General features: G+C 34.2%; 1 long non-coding RNA gene across 7 annotated transcripts; it reads left to right on the top strand.

The window, feature by feature from the left end:
• The first annotated feature begins 9,240 nt into the window (after positions 1–9,240).
• Positions 9,241–19,993, top strand: LOC132285013 (uncharacterized). Of its 7 annotated transcripts, none has more exons than XR_009472417.1 (6): positions 9,241–9,628; positions 11,071–13,827; positions 15,620–15,715; positions 15,818–17,409; positions 17,565–17,661; positions 18,658–19,993. It is a non-coding gene; the product is annotated as an uncharacterized LOC132285013 (long non-coding RNA). The 7 variants fall into 7 exon arrangements; XR_009472416.1 differs by having other exon boundaries at positions 15,620–16,153; positions 17,263–17,409; XR_009472412.1 differs by having other exon boundaries at positions 15,620–16,153; positions 17,278–17,409; positions 18,658–19,991.
• Positions 19,994–22,338: the final 2,345 nt, after the last annotated feature.

Raw genomic sequence — 22,338 nt, 5'->3', positions numbered from 1 at the left:
AGAAATCGAATATAATAAATATGTATAATACATATAGTATATTATACATATATATGAGGAAAGAAGGGAAACAAAAGGAATAAATCAAGGTGGAAAAAAAGTAAAACAAATATAATATATATGTGTAATATATATAATATTATACATATATATAAAATATATATTTCAATATTCTCTCGCAAACTTAAGATGGGTTTCTTAAGCCTACTTGAGTTTGGAAATGAAATCTTGAAAACTATGGTAGAGCGTAAAACATCTGAAAGGCCGGAACAACACCAAGGAAATAGGTCGGAACAAAGCCGAGAAATGGGCTAGAGCAATACTGGGAGACATCCGGGTGATCCATCTAAGAAATGAAAAAGATCCGAAACAAAGCCGATAAAAGGCTAGAACTAAGCTAGTGAATAGTCGGAACAAAGCCGAAAAATGTCGGAACAACGCTGGGGAATAGTTAGAACAAAGCCGATAAATATCGGAACAACACAGGGAAATAGTCGGTCACTGTTTTGGAACGTTAACTACCGTCGGTGAAGAAGGAGCGCTTGGGCGCATGTAGCGCGAGTGGATTTACTCGTAGGAGTGTGCGTCGCGTGGGCGCGTGAATTGCAAGTCAGATTTACTTCACAGGAGTGTCGGCGTGTGACGATGCGGGATGTTGCTTGGAAGCGCATGGTTGATCGAAAAAGGAAAACAAAGAGAGATCTGAACTAGAATTAGATCAGATTTTACTAAAGAAAAAAAATGGCAGAGCTCCAAATGGAGCCACAAAGAAGACAACGCAAACTTTGGTGCAAAAGATCTAGGATCGTTACTCTGATACCATGTTAAACTTATGATGCAAAAATATAAGATATAAAATAGAAAGATGAAATAAAGAAAGATAGGGAACAAAACATATGCATGGTTCGGCACTAAGGTCTACATTCATGGATTAAGAGCCACTGAGACTACATTTCTCTTATTGCTTATATTTCTTTTTATGTTTATATTATATTGATACACAATATTTAGGAAATAAAGTTGCAGACAAAAGGAATAAATCAAGGAGGAAAGAATCAAGAAGTAAATCAAGGAGGAATGAAAGAAAACCGAATATAATATACATGTATAATATATATAATATATTACATATATATAACATATTATACATATATATGAGGAAAAAAGGGAAATAAAAGGAATAAATTAAGGAGGATATAGAGGAAATCGAATATAATATATATGTATAATATATAGAATATTATACATATATAATATATATTTCAGTACTACCACCCAAAAGAGCCATTGTTGTGTGGTTAATTAATTAGTACAGGAGTATTAAGTATTAAGACAGTTTAAATCTTTAGTCACTTTTCACATTTCCATCTACTCCTTACAGACTATACATATACTCTCCAAGACGACCAATACATTAATTCATAGTTCTCTCTCTCTGTCTCCAGCAACTGTGTAGTACTGTATTAGGGTTTTACGAGCACAAATGGCATAGATGGAGGACGGTGTTGGGTGGTATCGCCTCCCAAATGACCTCTTGATAATGATAAAAAATCATCTCAACACTCGCGTCGACTTCGCTATGTCTGTTCTTCATGGCGTTCCTCAATTCCTCCCTTCAAGAAATCCCTCCCCTTCATCTCCAACTTCCCTTCCCCTTGTCTCGTCTCCCTTTCATTTATCCAAAGCTTCCCAGTCACTAAATTCTCTCCCAAGCCACCATCTACTTACTCCAACCACCCACAGAAATAAACCCCAAACCAAACGCTCCCAATTCTACACCTTCCAATCCCTAGATGCTTAGGGTTTATGAAATCGAAAATGGAATAATATATCCACTGAAACCTCTTTCCAATGTTAAGGAACTCAATTTGCTAAACATTCGGATCACTGAGATATGTAAAGTTTATAATCTTGATCTTGTTGTTCTTAACGAGAATGAAATCAAGGTCAACTAGAGACAAAATGTATCGATTAGACCTGATAAAGTTGTTGTCTCACCTAATCCGTGGACAGCTGATGGTGTTGATTATGGGGTGATTGCCATTGAGGATGGGAAATTGTGGTTCTTGAAATTTGGGGATGAAAAATGGAGTGCCATTGATGATCCAGGAGGGACTTTCTTTGATGGTTGTGTGTATCAGAAAGGAAAGTTTTATGCTGTGGACTATAAAGGAATGACTGTAGTTATTCTTTCCGATTTGAAGGTAAAGGAAATTGTAGCACATATGCCGAGGAATGGAGGTGGTGAATATAAACAATTGGTGGAGTCATGTGGTGATTTGTTTTTAGTTGACGAGTATGTTATGGATTATATATAGGAATAGGAAGATGATTTTTATATGCCACTTCACTTGAAACTTTATAAGTTGAATGAAGAGGTAAAAGAATGGGACGTGTTAGAACTTTGGGTGATCGAGCATTCTTTGTCGGTTTTGAACGCTCTTATTCAGCTTCCACTCGGGATTTTGCCAGTTAAAAAAGGGATTGCATTTATTTTTGGGATGAACTGTATGTTAGTAAAGAGGACGATGACGTCCATATAAAAGTATGTTCAGACACCAGATTTTACAGCTTGGAGGATGGTATTTGAGGACCTCTAGCTTATTCTCCAGACCATTCGTGGATCTTCTGGCCACCCTGCTTAGCTTAAGCCAATTTTGACGAAGAAATGAATGTAAGTCATTCTCAATGTTTGATTTTAGTTGAAAACATATTTAATTATTTTTCACTATGTAGTGAGTTTTCCATTCTTCATTTTATAGTGTCGAACAAGGGTGGATCTAGAAATTGTCAATGGGCTGGGCTAAAATTAAACATAAATTTAATAACACAATCTCTTAAGCAAATTTTTTTATTAGGGCTTGTTTGGCTTAGGTCTTTATTTTAGTATTGTGGCTTAACTGACTTGGGTTTGTTTGGATGGGCTAATACTAATAATAAGTTTTATTTTTTTTTTTTTTATTTTATTATTATTTTTTTTTTTTTGGGTTGGGTTAAAATTACCCGTAGTAATAATTTTTTTTTTTCTTTTTTTTGGGGTGGGCTGGAGCCCAGCCTTCCCCTAGATACACCCATGGTATCCACATCATGGTGAATATGCAAATTTATGTTGAATGTATCATATTTATAGGAATGATTTAATTTAACACCCTTATATATATATATATATATATATATATATATATTTTAACCCGGGGTGTCCGGGATGGCACAAACCCTTAGGACCCCTCAACAATCCGATTAATCTCCGAGAATCCGGAAGGGCACCTTCTCACCCGGGCCGAGTAAGTCACTGTAGGGCAGCAGAGGTTAGCCACAAAGAATATCCAGTGGGACTCGAACTCCAGACCTTCGGACTTGCTAAATTCTAATAAGGGAATTCACTTCGGACTCCATATCCGAAGTGAATTCCCTTATTGATCTTTGTATCACCTTATTTTAATATTTCATATCACCTATTAATACCTAAAAAAAAATCACACGTGTCAAAAATAATTTAATTCAGTTAGTCCTTGGATTTCTTTCTTATTGGTTCCAACACGATGGTCCAGTCAATTGATCTTTATGTTTTTGAAGTTGTCAAAAGCATTTCAGGATCCATACATACACTGATTTTCGATCAAGTGGTTTGATGTGAAAACAACATGGATGTGGTCAGAAACTAATATTTGGGTGGATGTTTTAATATTTCTTTGTAGCACCCTGTTTCTATAATTTGTTGTAGATGGAGTGCAAAAGCATGGTTTACGCTAACTGTTGTACCTTGTTTCTTATTGTTCTATTATGCTCGTGTCTGTTGTATGAGTGAACTTATTGTAATATTTGTAATTTTAGTGTTTAACAAAAATGAATAAGATAGGTGACTGAGTAAAGCCAGAATCTGGCTTCAATAAAAACACACGAGCGGCAGGGTGGAGCCAGGATTCTATGGTTGGGGAGCCGAATTTACAATTAATATAAGACTATTTTAAGCCACACACACACATATATATATATATATATATATATTGGCAATCGATTATAGTCATACAAAAATTTATCAAACCAACGTCAGCCAATTTGTGTTAAAAAAAAAAGAAAAAAAAGGGCTTATATCTAAGTAAAAAATGACATAAATATGTACAAAAATTGACCAAAAAGACCAAATAACTACTACAAAAGACCAAATGATTATATTTGAGACAATAAAATTCATATATTATCAATTAGTATAACCAATTAACCTCAAATTAATCAATCAATTAGTCATTTAAAGAAGTTTTTTTATTTTTATTTTTATCAAACTTTCATAATAAACACATAAAACAAACAGTAACAGAGTTAAGCCAAAATTAAAAAAACTTTCAACCCTAAAGTAAAGTGAATATATTGAAACAATAAGAAATTTATCTATTATTGCAATTGGGCTTAGTTTAATATAATATTGAAAGGTTTAAGAAAGGAAAAAATGTATAAGAAAGTTGTGTATTTTTAATAGAAAGTTAGAAACCTTATAAAATATTCTGGAGCCAAGTATGCATTTATCTATACTATTTTTCATTTTAGGTTGTAGTAATAAAAATTAATAAAAATTTTGGCTGGGGCCATGGCCCCTACTATCCTGTCCCTACCTCCGCCCCTGACGAGCGGGAAAATCACAAGAAAAAACTTGTTGTTGAGTTGAGATTACCATGAAATTCTTAAAGTGTCAATTAACAAGGTTTAATTCTACAAAATGATGAAAGAAATTATAATTTTTGAACTTCAGCTATTCTTTGCTAGTTAGACCATGTAAAAAAGTAGTTAAATTGCAAATGCTAGAGGATTCATTCTGGCACAAAATTGTGGGCTGTTTTTCATGTGTCTTTATGTTTAATACGACTTTTACTGTTCTTTTTGTGTTTTTTTTTTTATAGCATAATGCTGCATTATAACTATTCCCTTACAAGGATTAAAAAGATAAATAAAAACTCCCCTTAAAAGTCAATTATTTCTTCCTTCAATGTCTTGATGGACACACTGTTAGGCATCGTTGGACATTTTACAGTGGAATGTCTCAAATCTGTAAGTCCTAAATCGGTAGAAGACGGTTATATCAACCATATATGCAGGAAACAACTGTTCCTATATATATTTACATAGGAAAGATATGTTCGTCTATATTTGGGTTGCAGCCCGTATCTGCAGTTTTGAAATATGTTTCTAATCTATAATACATAATGTTCATGTTTTGCAAGTATGATTTTTATGATAATGCATGGGTTTGGGATTTAGCATCTGAATTTGTTGATTAACTGCGTGGAAAATTTACACTGTTGATGATAAAAAGATATATTGAGCAATATTGAGGAAATATGGTAACGGTAAGAAACACTCTTAGAAATATGACTTTCATAATACTTTCATCCCTATTTAAAAAGATGTGTTAGAAATATGACTTTCATAATACTTTCATCCCTATTTAAAAAGATGTGCAATATTGAGGAAATATGGTAACGGTAAGAAACACTCTTAGAACAAAAAATAGCACATTTTTTTCAATTGGTACAAAAACACTCCACAATTAATATAATAACCATTTTATTTTTCCAAAAATGCCCAATTAATAAACCCAGAACTACAAATTCGACTTAACCATCGTGTCGCCGGTGGTATCACACTAATATATACACACACATATATAGTGAGAGAATGTTGAGAAGAAGATTGGGAATTGGAGTTGCAGAGAGAGATCTGTGAAACCCATGAGTTGAGTTGTGCCAATGGAGGAGAGAGAAACAGTTTGAAGTTTAAACGGACTTTTTCCCATCGTCGTCCTCCTCCTCAAACTAATTCACTTCGCCGACTTCCTCGTCTTCATCGGCAATTTCGAAGTCAAAGCAGCAAAAATCAGAGAGAATCACATGTATTATATATGTGTGTGTATATATGTATTTCTAGCCCTAAAACTCGCAATTGCAAACTGTTCTTGAACTTCAACAATTGCATCACTGCTGAACTGGGTTTGAATCATTTAGTTTTGAATCATTTAAAATCTCTCTTTTACATAAATTAGTAAAAAAATAGAAGAACCCCATCATATGTATATAAATTAGTTGTTCCGATCTATCTAATTATCTTAATGAATTTATCTATTTTACAATCTGTTCCATGAAGACCTTTCCATCAAATTCCTCCAGCAATGACCAATTATGGTAGTCCCAATTTGGACCAAACAATCTGCTATCCTTTAAACCCATCCATCCCCTCTCTCAATACCAATTTATTTTTCCTCTCACCCTTTCGAAATAAATCCATCCATCCCCTGCTCTCTCTCTCTCTCCATATATATATAATATGCATACAAATTCTCTGACAAGTTGAGGAACCAATCCTCTGACGGGTGTTGGGTTGGGATTGGGATTGGGATTGTGTGGGCGGCGGCGGCGAAGGCGATGGCGGATGTCGTCGACACTAGGAGCTCGCCATTGCTTTGTCGTTGCTTGGGAACACGCCGACGAGAACTGGGTTTTGGTACTTGGAGCTTCGCCGGAAAGAATGAAACTGGGTGGTGGCGGCGACGGCAATGACGGATGGCGCCGACACTGACGGATCTTCTGAATCTTCTCCAGTCTCCCCTTCCCCCTCTGCAGCGGCCACCATGGCCAAACCCTTTTTTATTAATTTAACAAAATATTATATATATATTATAAAATGTGTTGCCCAAGCCTTTTTTCAATTTATATTTTTATAAATTGAATTTATTTGCACAAATATTATAGTCTAGAGGTGTTTTTTTACCCTGACTCTTATTTATATGCACATTTTGGATCCTGTAATATTGTATCAGTAAAGTGGCCTCTTAACTTACATACATTGAACTTCCTTTTTCTCATATTTATATGCACATTTTGGATACTACACCTTTTTCTCAATTATAATTTACCGACCACTATATTCTTCTTATTCTTGTGTGTGTGGATGTATACGTGTGTGTGTGTGTGTGTACAATATGTGTACAGAAAGAAGAAAGAAGAAAGAATTAAGAAGGGTGAAGGGCGGCTGGTGTTGGGGCGGCAAGAGGTGGAAGGGAGAACGAAGAGAGAGAAGGAAAGAAGAAACGGTTATAATTAATTATTTGGGTAAAATATTATTATTATAGAATATTAGAATATATAAGTCGCAATAATATCAATTCATTATTTGTCAGTAATCCTTGGATGTGTCTCTAGTAACTATATATAGATAGATATATTCCTTCCCTATTCCACTAATCCACGTCACCCACCATCAATTCGTCTCATTACCTCTTTTATCGATTATCTTGTCATCAATTATCTTTTCAATAAAGAGTGATATGTATCCGTCACGTGATTTTTATTTTTTTACTTTTATACACAATTTAATTTAATTATCTTCCAATCTCTAACTTAAAATAATTCAGGCTAGTTTTTCTTTTCTTTTCTTTTCTTTTCTTTTTTTTGGGTAAATTTTTCTGTTTCTAGTTTTAATGCTTTTGTTACATGCTTTTGCCTAAAGTCCAACTCTTTGTATCATATGTAAGAAAAACACAGTAAATTTATATCATAAGTATTATACTATCTCTAGTTTTTCTTTTTCCCTTGGTATTTTGAAAAATAATGTTAAATTGAGAAAAAATAGTATAATAAATAGCCCTATTGTGTTTGAAATAGAGAAGGTGGTAGAAATTAATGTGATATTAAGTTATAAAGATTGATCAACGCGAACGGACCCATGGAAAACTCGCGCGGGGGTGTTGCTCCCTAATTATTTTGACCTACCACTTTTGTAGTTTTGATATATGTGTGTGTGTACACACACACACACACTTACAAAATATTACATTTGCTCCTCTAGAATTATTTACAAAAAATCAATATTACCCCTCTCACTTGAGTTTTTGGATAAAATAGCATAATATATATATATTTTTTTTTGGTAAAATAAGATGCATTAGTTAGAGACAATGAAGTACAGACACCCCTCCCAGGGATTCCGTATCAATGTCGGACACGCGTGTCCGAAACTCGAACACGTGTTCAACACTTCTGTGAAGTGTGCAAAATTATTTTTTATTGAATAAGGGGTGGATACGGTTCAAACACGCGTAGGATACATACCGAACACGACGAGGTATAATTTGTAATTTTTTAAAAGAAAAATAGGGTATTAAATGTAATTTTAGAAGTTTAACTCTTTTAACTCTTTTGTCTAAGATTCTGAACTTCTTATTTTATTAAATTTTATGATTCCATTATGTTTATTTTTTTATTTGATTCATTCATCTCAGTACTGGAATTAAATAAATTTTTAGACTGTAGCAAGAAATTTAGAGAAACATCAGAACAACTATATTTGTGGATGTGTGTAAAATGTAAATGGTAAAGTTGTTGATAATTTTGTTTTGTTCTTAATTAATTGAAGTATTTCTTTTATTGCATTATTTTTTTGGGGAGGTTAGATTTATAGTATTTAGGATTTTGAATATATATATATTATTTTATAGGCATATCCCCGCCATGTCCATATCTTATGTTTTTTTGAACGTGTGGTACCGGTAAGTATCCGTGATTCATAGATTAGAGACATTACATATTTTAATTAATAACCATCATACCCTTCTCATCACTTTATCAGTTCTACTTTGTTATTCGAATTTCATTGATAAATTAACATAACTTCGCTCTCACTATGTAATTAATGATTTGTTCATGCTTCGTATAAGATGACATCGATGGTGGTGGTGAACTGGTGATGATGGAGGGAACCTACATTTTTGAAGGTATAGTAAGGTTTGGTGTTAGGTTACGTTACCATTATTTTATTTTAATAAAAAAATCCTCACACTTTTCTAAGTGGTATAAATTATTATTATTATTATTATTATTACCTTTCTATGTAACCTAAATGCAAAATCAATTTTAAAAAACTAAATATAATAAAATGATAAAATTTAGATAACACGTGTGCAAAATCATCAATTTTAAAATGTAATAATAATAAATTAAAGTGAATATGATGTGCACTAAACTTTTTATTTGGACAAAAAAAAGGAATATTAGCATTAAAAAAAAATCAAATCCTTCAATATTTAACTATTACTTTTATAATGATAAATTATTAATTTTTTTAAAAATAAGACGCCTTTATATTAAAATTGTTACTTGACAAAGAAAGAAAATGTTAGCTTAAAAAAACAGCAGAGATATAGCTTAAAAAGAAAGCATGCGTAACATATGTAAATACGGTATTGGAGGCTCCGTTTGGTAGCAGTAATTTTTATCTTAGGATTTTACGTTAAGCTAGCAGTGGGGCCGGGAAGGGTTTCTCTTCTTCAACGGTTCAACCTTCGGCCCTTCTCATCTTGTTTTCTGAAGTTAGGACAGCACTCTCTTCTCATCTTCAATCGCCGACGCACCTTCTCCTTCCTCTCTTCCACCGGCGCAATTTGTTATTCTCTACCCTCCAAATGCCTCTTCGGCTCGTTCACAGACCCAATTGTTCAGATTTCTGTTTACGGCATGCTCAACCCGCCATCATCGCTTCACTACAAACCATACCCTAACCCTAACCCTAATTGCAACTCCCTAACTCTAATTGCCACTGGAAATCGACATTCATAATGAAGCAGATGTACAGCTGAGGTTTGGTCAGTTTCCCCCTTCTTCTCTCTATATCTCTATAGACATCTATGTACACATACACACACAAATCTGAATATGAATAGTTGTATGTTCAGTCCCTTCAATCTGTATCTATATAGTTGGTCCGTTGATTTTTTGAATTTATCACATTTGAATTGTTAGTGGTAATTTATCATGTTTGTATAGTTAGTTCTTCGAACATGTATGTGTGTATGTATACATGGTGGAAATTTTCTGTGGTACTTTTTCAAACAAAGGTGAATTTGATATTCTGATTTTTCTTAATGAGATTATAAACAGATTTGAGAAAAAAGTGTCTCATTGACCGGTATAATTAATTTTGATTCTTTATATTGTTTACTATTAATCTTGTGTGTTTGATATCTATTTGTGATTTCATTGTTGGTCATTGTGTGTATTATCACTGTATTGAAGGCGACTAGGGTTTCAGGGGGAAAGATAGGGCTATTAGATTCCAATGATTGATTTTGAGAATTGTAAATTTCATGGATTTGTTGTTTCAAATTGTTTATTATCGGAATAGTAGAGGGGTACATTCAATCCTTGTTTGTCTATTAGTTCTCTGTTCTTCTCTTTAGTGTTCTGTTCTCTTTAGTGTGGAGTGGCAGTTTGCTAGCTTGCAAGGTCGTTGCTAATTATCGGAATAGTAGAGGGGTACATTCAATCCTTTTGTGTGTATTATTAGTTCTGTAGAAGATTGGTAGCTTGCAAGGTCATCACCTTGAGATCATGGGTTCAAATCCTGTCTCCGCTACATTTTCATTTTATTCTTGGTTTTTATTTCTCCTATCATGATGACTAATTCATTAAATATTATTGCCTTTCAAGTGAAGAACCAGCGTCTTTTCCTATACGCTTATCATTATGGGAATAGTAGAGGGGTACATTCAATCCTTGTGTGTGTATTAGTTCTCACTTCTTCTCTTTAGTGCGGAGTAGAGCAGTTTGGTAGCTTGCAAGGTCATCACCTTGAGATCATGGGTTCAAATCCCGTCTCCGCTACATTTTCATTTTATTCTTGGTTTTTATTTCTCCTATCATGATGACTAATTCATTAAATATTCTTGCCTTTCAAGTGAAGAAGCGTCTTCTTTTCCTATTTGCTTATCATTCTCGGAATAGTAGAGGGCTACATTCAATCCTTGTGTGTGTATTGGTTTTCACTTATTCTCTTTAGTGCGGAGTAGAGCAGTTTGGTAGTTTGCATGGTCATCCCTTTGAGATCACGTGTTCAAATCCGGTCTCCGCCACATTTTCATTTTATTCTTGGTTTTTATTTCTCCTATCACGATGACTAATTAATTAAATATGCTTGCCTTTCACGTGAAGAAATGTCTTCTTTTCCTATTTGCTTATCATTACAATTTTCATTTATTTATTTATGTTGATCGTAAGAATTTATGCAACAATGTTGTGTATTTGGCAGCAATTCTTAATCTTTCTGATGAACGTTGATGAGCTCGAGGACAATATTACCGTTTGGTTTTAACTATAGTTATTGCTGCATCATTTGCCCACTCTATCTGGAGGAGTTGTTGGTACTTTTCTAAGTTTTGTTGTTTGCTGTTTTAATATGCGTGGAGAAGGTATTGTCATTGTAGGTTTTGTTGTTTGCAGTTTTCATGACTGCTGGAAAATATGTACATATAATTTGGTTGGCTTCTAATAAATTGGATATTTCGTTCTTTGCTGCTATATCTTGCTAACTGTTGAATGGTCCTTGATAGTTGCTTCTGCAGTCTTGTTTCTTTCAGGTTTTGCCAGCTGTTGCCATTAAATGATCTTAACATATATAATAGTTTGAAAGGCACAGTGGGGTCATTTCTTTCTTTTTTATTTATTTTTATACATGTTCCTCTGACATGGACTGTTTTCTTTTTCTAGTTTTACTTTCTTGTTTTTGGTTGGACAGTGTAACCGTATTTGAAGGTGTTGTACTGCCCTTGTTTCTGTTTAATTACATGCATCTGAACAAATATATATATATATATATATATATATATATATATATAGACACACGATTGATAATTTTAGACTGTCCTAAAAGAGGGGCTGAAAAAATCATTATGAATCTTCTCTCTTTCCATGTCAAGTTCCCTTGTAGGCCCAACCTTGGAGATAGATTTGGCGGTTTAACGAATCATCGAGTCTGAATTTTTTTGGAGAGTTGTTGGTGAGGCGAAGAATAATGATTTATTTCCTTGGGAGGTTGAAATCTTGCAAGAACTTCTTATCATTTTTCTGTTTCTTTTTTTCTTTGTGGAGTTGCTGCCAGATTGTTTCCATTGTTTGCTTGCATCTAGTTATTTGATAGTGTTTTTTTCCCCTTCTTTTCCTTTTTGGCATTACTGCTTGCTTTCACCTTGAAGTTGTTTGTAGTTTATTACATTTTTACATGAAGATGCTTAAGTAAGGCTCCTTCATGGATGGTCTATGAACAGTTAACCAAAACGTTTTGATATTAATTCTGCATGGTTAATCATAGAGCATAAATTTGAGACTTCTTTGCATTTCCCCCCTCCCTAGACACAATGAAGAAACGTAGGATAGTTGTATGTATGGCTGCAACTCGGGTTGGGCCAGCCCGAATTTACCTGAGCCCAGCCCGAAATTTTCAGGGCTTGGGCAGTGTTTTTCTGTTCTAGGTCTGGGCTTGGGCTAGATATTCTGAGTCCGAATTAAATTCGGGCTGAGCTTGGGTTGATATTATATAAAGCCCGAAGCCCAGCCCGAGCCCGGAAATGGTATATTTATTTTACAACTATGTTATTTCACAAGTGTATAATAGCTTAGTTGGTAGTGTGTTTGGAATTTTTCTTGGAGGAATGCTGTTCGAGTCCTTATAGCTGCACAAATTTCTTATTTTTTACATTTTGAATACAGAGGCGTGGGCTTATGGGCGGGCTTGGGCAGGAGAAGTTAATTATGGGCTGAGCTTGGGTGGCTGGGATTGGGCTTTAGGCGGGCTCGGGCAAAAGATTTTGTACATGGGCTGAGCCCGAATTAAGTCTCCAGCCCGCCCGACCCGCCCGAGTTGCAGCACAATTTGTATGGGGCCACTTCTTATTCAATGACCCCAACTCCAAGTACAGGGTTGGTATTTTTTATATTGTTGATTGAATTTCATAATTTTAATGTTTTACCTAGTCTGAGAATACTTAGCAACATTTGGAATGTATAATGAGGATTAGACTGAGTCTTTTGTCATATTTTCTTTCTTCCCTTTCACCCCTTTTTCTGTTTTGTGTGTTTTTTGATCTATCATCCCTGTATTTGTCTATAGCTCATCTCTTTCTCTGATAGGGTACCCTGGCATAGGAGCTGTCTGCTTTGGTCAATATTGATGTTTGGACTTATTAAAAAAATATATATATTGATGTTTGGCATATCAACTCCATTTTTGTAAGTTATGTGGATAGAAAAATACAATTTACGAGTTTTTGATTCATGAGTTTTGCAAAATATGAGGATAAGAAAAATACCAATTACGAGTTTTTTTTATTTGAGTCATTATCGTAATAGATGCTTGTAACTCACTAGCCCGGGAAACAAAGGGGTGATTTGTACGAATTTGATATCTAGCAACAAAAAGAAGTAAAATGATTGAATAGATGGGTATGAACCACCTTGGAGACAGTTTTGGGTATGGACAGATGGAGCAGGGGATTTCTTCCCCCCCACCCCCCCAATTGATCCAGCGTTGGGTATTCTATTTCTTTTCTATTGTATATGGAATTTTGGTATAATGATGTCTGTTAACATGTTTTTTCCCCTTTTTTTGGGGAGGGATATCACGATTTCTATGTTTTAAAAAATTACAAAGGCTGAACTCCTGTTGTCAGGCTGCCGGGTGTGAGCCATGATATATTTAGCCATGAAATATTTACATATGATATTTATTTGTCTTTTTGCAAGAGCGTGGCAATTTACAGTTATCTTTTGCTGCCTCAGTTGACGTCATTAGGTATTTAATGCTGCAGTCATTGACAGATTAATGTTGTTAAGTTCTGAAGAGGCATCATCATTGCACTGTGAGAACTCCGCTGTCCTTTTTTATCCTTGGTGGTGCTGCTTAGCCTTCTGGTGTTTGCTTGCAGCAGTTGTGTGCTAGCTGTTTGTTGAGTTGTTGACTCAGCCTACTGCAGTAACTTCTTTTTTTCAACTGAAAACTTCTGCATAGTTGGTAAGGAAGCATTTCCTGTTTGGTCTGAGCTGGACTCTTGCATGATCGACTACCATTTCATGTTGCATCATTTGTGAAATCAGGCCATTTCAGCTACTGAGTTGTTGTTGTTGTGTGTGTATATATATATATCTATTTATCCTATAAAAGTATATTCTATTTGTATTTTTTATATACACTTTTTGTATAATAATAATATATACTCGATTTCAATATTTTATAAGTGTCGTTTCGGTTTTAAGTTGTTTGAAACTTCACAACTGTAGAACTCTGCTGGTTACAACTTATATAATGTCAGTTTTACATTGAGATTTTTCCTATATTCGTATCTCTCTTTCTATATATCTTATAAACGATGTCTAAGTTGAACACATGTTGCAAACTATATATCTCTTTTTACATCTCTATGCAAAAAGTCCTTGTCAGAGGTTTTTTTTCTAATGTTTCAACAACTTTGAAACACGAGAGTGATAATTTGGTTCATATGCATCAATTGCAAATTGCAACTCACAACCTTATTTTTTGGAAGGTATGTTTCTTGTTAATATATATGTAGAATATTTATTTATATTCATTATTTCATTTCTCTTCCAATGGTGTTAATGATGAAATCTGTTTCTCATGTGTAATTAGAATTTTACGTTGTGAGTTTCGGATGATTTTTGATAATACATAATATATATTAACATTATCCATCTTAAGAAACTAGACAACTCTATTGAATCACAGATGAAGATGAGTTTCTCATGACATGAGATCTTGGATTTTTTATTATTTTGTACTTTTACTGTGCATAAATTTATATCTTAAATTCATATGGCAGTTTTTTATTTCTTTTTAAAATTTTAAAGTGCTCACATTACAGAAGGAGATACAATATCAGAGCATTGCAAGTGATGAGGGATGAGATCTTTAAAATATTAAAACAAAGAAACGAGTGTGTAATGTTTATTGTTCTATTATTTTTTAGTTATTTTATATTGTAAATCCTATGAGAAGAAATTATATAAATATTTTATGAATTATGAATTATTTATTTTTATTTGCATTTTAAAATTCGTTCTTTTCTGTTTCAAAAGTGAATGATGAATCCTTTCCCTCTCTTTGCCAATCTTAATGATCAGTAGCAATGTTGCATAAAATTTTAATATTTATACACATTTAAACTATTATTATTACTATTTTATAAATCTATAGCTTTATTGGATTTATAAAATTTATATACATTTTAAAGTAGATCTTTTAATTTAAAAATTATTTATTTGAATTTTTATGTTTTAAGAGTTACCTTTTTAAAATTAGGTTATTAGTTGTGTATTACAATTGTTATTTAATAATAATTGGCTGCTAACTAATTGATATTTAAGAGTTGTGTCTTTTTAGATTTATTTCTAATGGTTATCAATCATTCTTTCTGAATTAATATGATTATTTATAATTAAAGCAGTTATTTTAATAAATAATTGTTTTCGTGAAGACATGCTGCAAGAAGATGTAATTCTTCCACACATCATGCATATCTTCCACATAAAACACAAGTTCTAAAGCTAAAAAACTCCAAAGCTAAAATTCTCTAGAAATTGTTTTGGAAGGGGTGGAATTGATGGGAGTCCATTGAGTCTTCCGACGCCCCACGATGAGATTTTTTGTATGTGTAGTTGTGAAGATCCTATTTAAAAATTTTGAAAGCATTTTTTCTATTTTACTTATAAAAAAGTGTATTTTATATTTTAATTTGGTATATATGTCTAGCATGATTTCATTTTTATTTTTTTATTTTGTGACATGCCAGTTGGAACAATGGTTGGTTTGTGACTTGATAATCAACATGGACGAAACCATAGGGAAAAGGAATTGAATGGTTGGAAGAAAGTATTGACTTTTTCAGGTTATTACTTTCTATATCTATTTTCTGTTTGCACTATTATGAGAATTATGTTAAGGATATTGTTTAGGCTTTCACTTTTGTAAGTTCTTATTGTTTTGGTAGTTGTTCCATAGTTATCTATATAGCATATCTTGTGTGCCCTGCAAACTTTTGTGGAAAGATGGATGTGTTCGTGGTCCAATGGCTACAGTTCTGCCAGCTTCTTGTAGACTGAAAGTTGCGGATTTGGCCACATCAGAGAGAGAAAGTCTCGACCATTAGAGCTCAGGGAAAGTCGCTCAAGTGGAAGCACAGAGCAGGATCACCTAATCACCGACCCAGCATACAGATAGAAGCTTCAAGCCAAACCCTCGTCATCTCATCTGATGAAGCTTCGGGCTAGAAAGATATGCTGATAATCCAGATTTTCTATTACTTGGAGGGAAGTAGGACATGCAGGTGAACCAAAGCCAGGCCTACTTATATAGAATACCTTTCCTTGAGCTGTTTATCTTATTAATACTTTAGTGGAATATTAACTGTCTGCCTCATTCTTATTGATAAGCAGCTTGGCTTTCTTTGCTAGAAATTCCTCAACAATGGAAGCCTTTTTGTGAAATCTCTGCAATTTTGATATTATTGCTTTTATTAATGATTTTGTGAACTTGGTATGAACAGTTGTGCCCATGTTTAAATAAGATCAGTTGTCTTACCCTAGCTACGGCCCAAGTAGATTGCTGAAAATAATTTACAAATAATTGAGAGCGGAGTGAAGCGATCATTTTACTCTCTTTTATTGTATACACACACATAAAAACTCACAAACACACGTACATATCTCCTGTGATTACATATGAGGTGCACAAATGATACCCTCGATGAGGATGTGAACTCTCTATCTCTTGGGGAGGTGTTTTCTAACCATTTGATGATAACTAAGAATTTTTTGAAATGCCGTTCTTGGCTGCTTTGGTAGTTTTTGTTGAATTAATGATTAAGTTATAAATCACAAATTGCTTTGGTAGTTTTTGTTGAATTAATGATTAAGTTATTAATCACAAATTGATACGCAATTTTTTTTCCTCCTATATAAAATGATTTAATCTTTATATTTATGAACCTATGATTATCCATTATTTCCAAGATGATTTAATCTTTAAACGAGTTCTTATAGTTTATGATTGATTCTTGTAGGATTCATTGCCTTGAATTTAATGTAGTATTTGGTAGAAAACACTTTGCGGATCTAACAAAGTATGTTTGCTCATTATTCTTTTATTTTTAATTCTTCTAGTTTGATTTAATCTATTTGATGTCACTCAGCAACAAGTTGTTTAGTTTACATATGCAAGTCAACTTCTTCTGGCGTCCATACCACTCTCTGAATATTTTTGTTATTCGTACAGTTAAATATATTGTTTGCTCATAGTGATATGCGTGACACTGATGTTTTTCTGTCTCATTTTATTTTACTTTACTCTCGCGTGTTGTTATTCCTATCTTATATTGTTTTGCAATAATGATTTTATCCATGTGTATTGTTTGTTTTTATCTTGATGGTGATATAGTTCTTCGTGAAGCAGATAGATGTTGGGTTTTCAAGGTTGACATTGCTGTGCAATCGTGTCTGTTTATTATGTTTTTTTATCCTGTTTGGATTGAGCTGAAGTCTTGGATTATTGATTTCATTGAGGTTTTCCACCATACCATGAAAGGTGATTAGGCCATTTCATTTGATGAGTTCTTATGCATATAATATATATTTATTAATATATATAAAACACTAGTCTTTGTTGCCAGAATGTGGCAATTTATAGACATTTTTTGTTGACTCAATTGCTGACATTAATACATTATGTATTTAATGCAGTAGTCATTGAAATATAGAAGTGAGAGTTCTGAAGAGGCATTATCATTGCTCTTGGACAGTTCTTCTTTCTGATTGCCATTCCAGATGCAAGTAGCAGGTAGCAGACCATCACTATTTTTGCCTCGTATTTTGTGTAGCATTTGGTAGAAACTATTTTAGTTGATCAATGAATCAGAAAAGCCACGTTTCTCGGAGCTTTTTGCATGGGACTTTGCGGTTAAGTGATTTCTTAGGTTTGTGTTATTCCTATCTTACGTTTATTATGATATTCTTTCCCTTGAAGCCAAATGATATTATTTTTAGGTTGGAATTTCTTTGTTGATATGGCTTTTTTATTTGAGGTTTTAACTGATTTGACTGTATGTCTATATATTTTTGTTTCTTTTGGGACTTGATAGGCCAGACACAGCACAGTTTGTACCGATGTCAGAATATAAAATGCTGAACAAAATTTCTAGAGCACTTGATGCGCCTTATATGAACTCTGTATTCTCTTCTTTATTTCCGATTTATGTCAAACACCCATGAATGTGTTCTTGTTTGTGTGTGGGATTTGATCATTTGTTTCTGTTAGTTTACATATGTGGTAAATTACTTTTTTGTCTATATATATTTTGGGCAACACGGAACATTCTATCTTGTTTCTGCCATCTTTTCATGAGGCTGCTGCTTATGTTTGCCTTTTGCTTCGCTTGTTGGCGTTTAATCTCTTAATTGTAGAGTTGATTTTTACACTATTTTTTTGGCGTTGGTTTATGACAAGGAAATGGACATATTAGCAGCGAAACTTTTTATTCTCATCCTTCCGCATGGTTTGTACGTGAATCTTGTTCATTTACTGTAACGTTTGTTTTATTTTTTGAATTGCATTTTTATTTTTCCTTTTGCTTGCCGACATAGATTTGATAAGAGGATTTATTACTGAAATTTGTTGGGCTTAAAATGTGTCAGAACACTACTCTAATCATGATTCAATTGTTTCATCATAGGAATGCTCTAGGATCTTCACTTATTTTGCTTGAGGTCTCTATTAACTTATGGACAAATATGTCGTTTCTGTATCTTGATGTCTTCATGGCTTCTTGTTTTGCAGGGACCTCATTTCAATTGTAGGGTTGATGGAGTGGGTCTTGCTGTGAACTTTCTTGTTAGATCGTTGTATTTCTGTAATTAGTGAATCTAACGTGTGGTAGTATTTCGGAATGTCCTTTGATTCGGGGTTTTGGTTACTGATTTCTTGTCTGTTCTCAACTTTCTTGTATGTGATTCCATGTTGCAGATAGCCTTAACCCATCGTCTTTTATGGTAATACGTCAGTCCTTTTCCTTGAGAGGCACTAAAATTTATTTGTTATCTATGAGTGTTAATGTTGGTGTTTTGTGATTTGGGTTTGATAAGCAATTTTTTGACGAAAAGGCTACTAATTGAATTGCATATATTATCGTATATATTGTCTATGAGCGTTAGTGTTGGTACCCTCAATTGAGGATTTTTGTATATCTAGTTGTCGAATCTCAATTTGGTTACAGTTCTTCCTTTGAGCACGGGGTAGAGCAGTTTGGTAGTTTGCAAGGTCAGCCTTGAGATCACTGGTTCAAATCCCGTCTCCGCAACATTTGTTAGTCTGTGTTACCTTCTTTGAAGGCGCTGTAGTGTTCTTGTTTCTGTTATAAATTATATACACCTGAACAAAGCTAAAAATACAGATGCTGTTCTATTTTCAGAGCTCTCCTTACACATCATTCATGATATTTGACTGTTGCTGAAGAGGGGCTGAAAAAATCATCATTAATCCTTCTCTCTTTCCATGTCTAGTTTCCTTGTAGGCATGACCTTGGAGATAGTTTTGGTGGTTTAACAAATTACAAAGTCTGAACTCTTTAGAGTAACTGTCGTCCAGTTGGACGTGAACCGTGAGTACTTTCTTTTTCCTCCTCTTTTGATTTCTTGGAAGAAATTAAAGTTCTTATCGATAATTTATAGCATTTCTAAGGTACAAAATTTATGAATTTTCTACTCTAAAGGGTTCCATGCAAAGGCGTTGCTGTGGTACAGACTACGGAACTCATGAATGTTTGTGCTTCGAGTGTTTCTTGCAAAGGCTATTCTCTGCTATGCTCGGTGCTTTCTTCCTTTCCTTTGGTTTTTTTTTTTTTTTTTTTTTTTTTTTGGGGGGGGTGTCAATTCTTCACTCGCGGTTCTCTTTCATGAGGTAATTTCGCGTATTTTGTGCTTCGGGCATTGCCTTTTTACACGCGCAGTTTCAATGAGGGTTGTGCAGCACTTGTGCTAGGTGTACTAGCTTGACTGCCCGTTATGAACTTGTCTAGATGACTAAAACAGTTTTCTTTTCTAACATACTCATGCAATATACAGAAACATGTTTTTGCATGTTGGAGAGTTGGCGAGGTGAAGAATAATGATTGTTTCCTTGGGAGGTTGAAATCTCGTAAGAAGCTTCTTATCATTTTTCTGTGTCTTTTTTTCTTTGAGGAGATGCTGCAAGATTGTTTCCATTGTTTGCCTTGCATCTAGTTACTTGAACGCCCTCCCCCCCCCCCCCAAATCACCTCTTTTCATGTTTATATAAAAATGCTTAAGTAAAGCTCCTGCATGGATGGTCTTTTAACAATAACCGAAATGTTTTGAAATTAATTCTGCATGGTTAATCATAGAGAATAGATTTGACACTTCTCTGCATTCTTCCCCCACTATAGATGCAATGAAGAAACTTTGAATTAGACTGTTGATAGTTGTATGCTTCCCTTTTTATTCAATGACTGCTCCTACTACGGGGTTTGGTGTTTTAGTATGAGTAACGCTATTTACGCCTATTTGTTTGGCAGAAGAATGTAATCGATGAGGTTTTTATCCACTTGATGTAGTGGATAAGCTCAACTGTGGGTCCTATCCACTACATCAAAGGGATAGAAACCCTTCGACTATATAAATAGGTTTAGAGGAAACGACCAAAGAATCATTTTCCTTTTAGCAATGTTGACTGAATTCCATAATTTCAATGTCATACCAAGGCAACTCTTGGAATGACGAATGAGTATCAACCTCAGTCCTTTGTCATCTTTTCTTTCTTTTCTTTCAAACCCCCTTCTCCCCCGTTTCTCTTTGGTTTCAGTGTTGTAAAAGGCGCGCCTAGGCTCAAGCTATTGTGTGCCCAGGTGCGCCTTTGTCAACATTTGCGCCTTTTATATGGAATATGAATACTTCAATGGTAATTTAATTTTTCCATTATGCGCATCATTTCATTCAGGTGCGCGTCTCGCCTTGCGCCTAAGCCCTAGAGAACCTCTAGCGCCTGAGTGCGCCTTTGGCCTTTGATAACACTGTTTGGTTTGTCGATCCTTCATCACTGTATTTGTCTTTAGGTCTTCTAGTATCTTGATGTCTTCATGGTGCTTGCTTTTGTATGGATGTCTTTTACTGTTTTTTTCCCCTTCTTTTATCTTTTTCTACTAGGGACCCTGGCATATAATCTTTTAGCTTTTATCAGTATTGATGTTTGTTGGGGTGTTGAGGTTGGAACTTCGTATTTCCTTTCTGTGCAATTTCAATGTCCTTCACGGTGTTTGTTCTAGAATTTCCGTATTCACTAAATGGAGATTACCAAATGATATGAAGCTGGAGATTACCAAATGATATGAAGCTGGAGGATCTGAATATGGAGGAATTTTTTGGGCTTTCAACACCCAAAAAGTTCCCACTTGACACCGTAGTTGAGCCTCGGCCTCCCCTTCATATTTATTCTGTGTGATAGTCAGGCATCTGGTCTCTTTTCAATTATTACTATTATTGGGTTTTTATTTTTTGTATGACCATATATAATGCTAGTAGAGCTGCCTGCCTGCAATAAATGAGGATTAATTCTGAAGTATATCAAACATTCAACACAGCATGGGACATCTTGAATTAAAGGCTTCAACATCTTGAATGCAAAATACTCAAAAGGCTTCAAGGTCATCACAGAATTTTTCTTGAATTAAGAACTGAGGACTCCCATAGACAGGATTTAGCAAACCTCTCATGCTCAGATCACCAACAATCAATGCACAGTAGTGGAAATTCAGAATTTTGTTTGAAACAGTCCTTAACATTGATTTTGTAGAATTATTTCTCTTCAGGGGCAACACTGAGACTTCACAATAGCATTGTCACAGAACACTGTACTATCTGACACCAACTGAATACATGCTCAAAAGTTAATGATACTCTGTATCCATGTTTAATAGTGCCTGTTATGCTAGTTGAATTAGTAAACCTTGATTGAGTTCCTTATGTCTGCGCTAACCGGTAACAGAATGATCAAACGGGTGGCATTTAACAGCTAGATGAAACAAGTGAGTAAAACCATTACTACTTTCTCAAAATGGAAAATGCTATCATAGGACGAGCAAGAATTCTTCATTCTTTAAATTGAATGGCTTCTTTTAATCTTACGGCTTAAAAGATACAACGATGATAAAAAAAAGAGCTCTTATGGTAGACTTACTATCTTCAGGATAGGCACCAAAAAAAAGAAAAAAAGAAAAAGAGACAAGAAAAAGGGTACAAAAAGTGATACTGTGCGCCCTTAGTTTTTTTTTTTTTTTTTTTTTCGTGGCAAGAATGCTAAGGGTTAGCGATTAAAAGGGCTGGTGCAAGGTTTAAACACAAACTCTTAGTCATGGACAGCAACTCGGACATTGCGCCTCCTCTTAATTCATCCTCGCTCACATAATATATTATGAAAATCGCTCCCATGATAAATTATGAAAAATAA

This window comes from Cornus florida, unplaced genomic scaffold (assembly GCF_030987335.1).
Source record: "Cornus florida cultivar Cherokee Brave unplaced genomic scaffold, ASM3098733v1 CherokeeBrave_3.0.0_Hap2_Chr11, whole genome shotgun sequence".
NCBI classification, from domain to species: domain Eukaryota; kingdom Viridiplantae; phylum Streptophyta; class Magnoliopsida; order Cornales; family Cornaceae; genus Cornus; species Cornus florida.
This window is presented reverse-complemented; position numbering and strand designations above follow the sequence as displayed.